This window comes from Octodon degus, unplaced genomic scaffold (genome assembly GCF_000260255.1).
Source record: "Octodon degus isolate 3935 unplaced genomic scaffold, OctDeg1.0 scaffold00093, whole genome shotgun sequence".
NCBI classification, from domain to species: Eukaryota; Metazoa; Chordata; class Mammalia; order Rodentia; family Octodontidae; genus Octodon; species Octodon degus.
Genome location: NW_004524669.1, coordinates 464,244 through 469,328, shown reverse-complemented (window position 1 = coordinate 469,328; position 5,085 = coordinate 464,244). Strand labels below are relative to the sequence as shown.

Sequence of the window (5,085 nt, the reverse complement as noted above, 5' to 3'; positions counted from 1 at the left end):
TGGCAAGTGCAAGGGCCTGAGTTCAATCCCCGGTTCCACCAAAAAACAAAACAAAACAAAACAAAACAAAACAAAAACCAAATTGGTTAGGTTTAGATTCAATTGGGTACATAATGTATATAAAATAATACACTAACAAAACAAAGAAGTACGTTCACCACTTCCTGAGAGCAGGCCTGGAAGTGGCCCACAGGACTTGCGCTCAGTTCAAGGCCAGAAGGAGTGGCCATGCCTGGCAGGTAAATTGGCACACTGGGCACCCCAAGGAGAGAACAATTTTTAGGAGACACCTGATAGTTTCCATAATTTCCAAACCTTTAAAATATCAAAAACTTTTAAAATATTATAATTATTTTAGTCTAAAATTTATCAAAATAAGACACACATATGAAAAGTTAAGTTACATTTGACCCAGCTATTCCTCTTTTTGGCATCTTCCTGAAAGGATTACAAGCATCTTAGCACAAGCAATATAAGCACATTCATGTGTCTAGCAGCACAGTTGGCAATACCTAGAGCTTAGAAACAGCCCACATGTTCATCAGCTGGTGAATGGATAAAGATGTGTTATCGTTTATACAACTGAGTACTACTGAGCTATAAAGAATGATGAACCCAAGACATTTCTAGGCAAACGGAAGCACCTTGAGACCATACTTCAAGGAAAATAGACTGAACACACACATATAAATACCACACTGTTCCCCTGGGGTGAGAAACCAAAAGTGCAAATAAGGATCAAAATGTATAATGAGTATTGTGAAATAGGAAGAAAATGTTCACACAGGGAGGGGAACAAGTGAGGGGGAGGAAAGAAGGAAAAGATAAGAAAATAATGGAAACAGAGCTTTTGTAATGGGAAAGGGGAGGGGTTGAAGAGAAGGTAGGGAAATGGGAAAAAGTAGAAATGAGTTGTATTGTATAGAGGTACAAATTTCCCATGAGTAAGTCATTATATATACCCAAAATGTGCCAAGAGGGCAGAGAGCCTGGATACAATATAAGGAAGGGAGCTAGGCCCTGCTAGCTGTTGCAGCTGCTGCTGCTGCTGCTCCTCCCTTCGCTCTTTGCTGTTTTCCACCGCCATGAACTGGTGCCCTCTGCCATGTGCCACTCTGTCTTGGAGCCAGCTGAGTATGGACTAAAACCTCTGCTAACTGTGAGCTAAATAAACCTTTCCTTCCTTGAAAAAAAATAAATAAATAAAATAAAATGGGACTGGGGAGATGGCTCAGTGGAATAAGCGCTTCCCTGGCAAGCGCAAGGGCCTGAGTTCAATCCCCGGTTCCGAAAAAATAAATAAATAAATAAAATGTACCAATAAATTCTGATTGGAAAAAAAATCATGGTGGCCAGATTTACATCCTTCTTTAAAGAATAAATGGAAGCTTGAGATCGTTGGTGCTGCCCTTTTGAGATTTCCTGTATAAATGAACCGTTATCTCACTGAGGGTGGGCCATCCTCTCCCACCAACTAAGCTAAGACCAAGAGTACCAAGACTAAGACTATTATCAACCAAAATTCATGATGTCATCTATATGCCCTGGCTACTATTGGATTAATATTGGCCAACCTGCTCTACCTTATTGGTTGTTATATTGTTGACCCACTTTTTTATGGTAAAAACTTTATTGTCTTAAATATCAAATGAGTTACACACCAGTTTTTCTTGAGAAAGTTCCTATTAGAAAAGAAAATAAAAGATTACCTAGGGCTGACAACATTTTCAGGATGACAGAAATTTATACTCAAAGGTATTAAATTCACCCATTTGTACACAGGTCTTACATTCAGCCCCTAAACTAACGGCACAATGCAGCCACCTTTGAGATTCCTGAGTTTGGTTCCCTTAAGTTCTCAGAGTTTTCCCAATCCTCAAAATCGAAGCATTTGGGAGTGGCTAAGCTCCTGGCAAGCCTACTTTGTGAGCCAGTCTAGTTCGTCTCGTAAGATACAGTAGTCTCAAAAGTTAAAGAAAACCTTGTAGTACGAAGAAAAAAAAGAAGGGTTTCTAGTACTACGATTTGCCAAATATGGCTAGAAAAGCGGTAAACAAATCTTAGAGTGCAAAGGCCATTAGTCCAACTTACCATGAACATGAGATGTAGAATAAAAATACAACTTTGTTGTTGTATGTGGTGGAAAAAAAAAAATTAGCCAGTATGTGGGATTGTTCTATCACCAGAGCTGTTTCAAAGGGTGATCAGGACAGTGAGGACCGGAAATCTAAACCTTCAAATAGCAAGATTTTGTTCCTTTTTCTTTTTTTTTTTTTTTTTTTGCAGAACTGGTGATTGAACTCAGACCCTTGCACTTGCCAGGCAAGCGCTTATTCTACTGAGCCATCTCCCCAGCCCCAAAAGGAAGGTTTTGGATGGGTGGCATTAAACTCAGAAATCCTGTGGGACTTCACGGAAGGAGAGTGGAGCCTGGTCAAGCACTCTGGAGACAAGCTGATCTGACTGACTCGGGAAGAAATACACACCTGCCCTCCCTTAGGTCACAGGCCCACTCACTCAAGGTTACAGGTAAGACAGAATCATTTCCTATCTGACAAAATTTATTAGGAAAAAAAATGCCTCAACCAGACCCTATTAGGTAATGAACATTTCATGGCATAGAGCAATGTAGCTCTGTACGAGTTACCCCAATATTGTGTTCTCTCTCTCCACTTCCCCACTTTCTGTAGTTTTAATATTTTAGGTAAAGTTTCAGGATCTCCCGGCCTGGGTCGTCTCACTCCCTCACCGAGCCTGTGCTCTGGGTCTGTTCAGGATCCCGCGGCCTGGGTCGTCTCACTCACTCGCCGGGCCTGCGCTCTGGGTCTATGGCTTTATTTCTCATATTTCGTTTTTATACTTTTCTGCTGGATGGTTAATACGAAGGCAAAGCAGGACCTGTGCAACAAGAGCTGCAGCTTTTGGGTCTGATAAGGTCACCAGCCCTGGAGGAAGCTGCCTACCACATCCTGGGTACCTTCAGCAGCTCTACAGAGAGGCCCAAATGGTGAAAAACTTGACCTCAGTTCAATTGCCAGTGAAGACGCGGAGAGCTGAAAAAACCCAGAGAGACAATTCCCAAGTGCATATTTACAGCATTCCCTGTGGTGACCGTGCGCTCTATTTGCTGGTTAACATTTCCTCCATGACTGTCCTGACGCCTAGAGAAATTCTTTCTTCAGATGCTGTGGCAATCACTTGGACTGATAGTGTTATCCCTCAGTTAACTTGGTTTATGCCTTTTGCTATTTCTGCCTCATTATTTAGCAACTTTCTGATTAATGCACTTGGATCATCGAGGGTGCTATATCTTGCTGGTCAGCAAGGCCAGCTGCCTTTGTTATTCAATACACTTAATATCCACTCCTCTCCACTGATAGCTGTGCTAGCAATTGTCATAATGGGATCCATTGCCATCATTGTAATAAACCTAGTTGAACTGATAAACTATCTTTATTTTGTGCTTTCCATTTGGACTACGTTACAAATGATAGGATTACTAAAACTGAGGTACCAGGAACCACATCTACACAGGCCTTATAAGGTCTTTATGCCTTACATATTCATAGCCATGGCCATCACCCTGAGCATGGTTTTGATACCACTGGTAAAGTCTCCAAAGATGCATTATATCTACGTGCTGCTATTTTTCCTCGGTGCACTCCTGTTTTATGTACCCTTAACTTACTTTAAGGTGAAGTTGGTTTGGTTTGAAAAGATAACTTGCTATCTACAACTACTATTGAATATTTGTGTCCCTGATAAGTCTGATGAACAGATACAAGAGGAAACTTTTTAAAAAATAGCCTTCTAAATACACACCAAGTTGCAAATAAAGATTAAGCACATGATGGAATATTAATTGTGAAGTTCCCATAGTAAGTTTATCAAATAAAATTATATATATATATATATATATATATATATATATATGCCTCAATTAGTAAAAACAAAAAATTAGGTAAAGTAATAGCCTCTTACCCCTATGCCCTTGTGCCATTTACTTGGCCAATCTCATCCCTTAAGGTGATGTCCTATCTCTCAGCTGAGCCCTCTCCTTTACAGCCCTGTGGTCTGTGACCAGTCGTCACCAACATCAGTGTCCTAACCATGAAATTAAGAGCCAAGACTCCAAAACACTGCTCCTTGCTTCAGATTGTAATATAGACTGTGAGTTTTAATATGTGAAAGAACACCCCTAGGATGAAGTCCTCCTGCTGCCACCAAGTAGAGCCTGAATTCTTTTGGAAATCCATCTTGCTCACTATCCAGCCCAGAACCAGGCTGGCTACATTTCCTGCTCTAGATCCCTGTGTTTTTGTTGTTGTTGTTGTTTTTGGCGAAACTGGGGATTGAACTCAGGTCCTTGTGTTTGCCAGGGAAGCACTTATTCTACTGAGCCATCTCCTGGCCCCAGATCCCTGTTTTTGTATGCTGCATTCAGCTGCCTTAAAATAGCACATCGTGCAGAAGCCTAGGCTAAGTCCCGTCAGCCCACATGGCCGGGATTCCCAAGCTGCCGCACTTAGCCAGAAGGTAGAGCCATCTCTACCCCTCACAGCAGGGTCCTGCCGCAAGGCTGGCTGTCACTCATCCCATCCCCTGGACTATCCTGCCCTGTCCCTTCCCTCCTACCACTAATATAAATTGATTTCTCAGTATCTGATCTCTTCAAATTTTTCTACCAAATGTTACAACTTTATTGGTTTGATTCTGCTTTTTAAAATATAAAAAATAATTTAGGCAGGGCCTCACTATGTAGGCAAGGCTGGACTCAAACTCTTGGTCTTTTTGCCTCAGCCTCCTGAATGATGGAATGACAGGCAGACGCTACCACATCTGACATTAAAAAGTAAAACGTAAGAATAATTCTAGAGCTTAGCACATGTCACAGCACTAGCCTAGTATGCAGAGGCCTGGATTCAATCCACAGTACTGGGGTTTTGACCCACTTTGTATCCACCTGTGAATTGGCTTTATAAACCTTTCTTGGAGAAGTGGGCTTATTAACAACCCAATTTGGACCCCTCCTTTTCCTCAGGAGCTATTTCTATATGCCTATCTTTTTTTTTTTTTTTTTTTTTT

At 41.3% G+C, this 5,085-nt stretch overlaps 1 pseudogene; it reads left to right on the top strand.

Annotated features, from left to right (window-relative positions):
- The first annotated feature begins 228 nt into the window (after window positions 1-228).
- Window positions 229-3,905, top strand: LOC101566194 (annotated as a pseudogene).
- The last annotated feature ends 1,180 nt before the right edge of the window (window positions 3,906-5,085 follow it).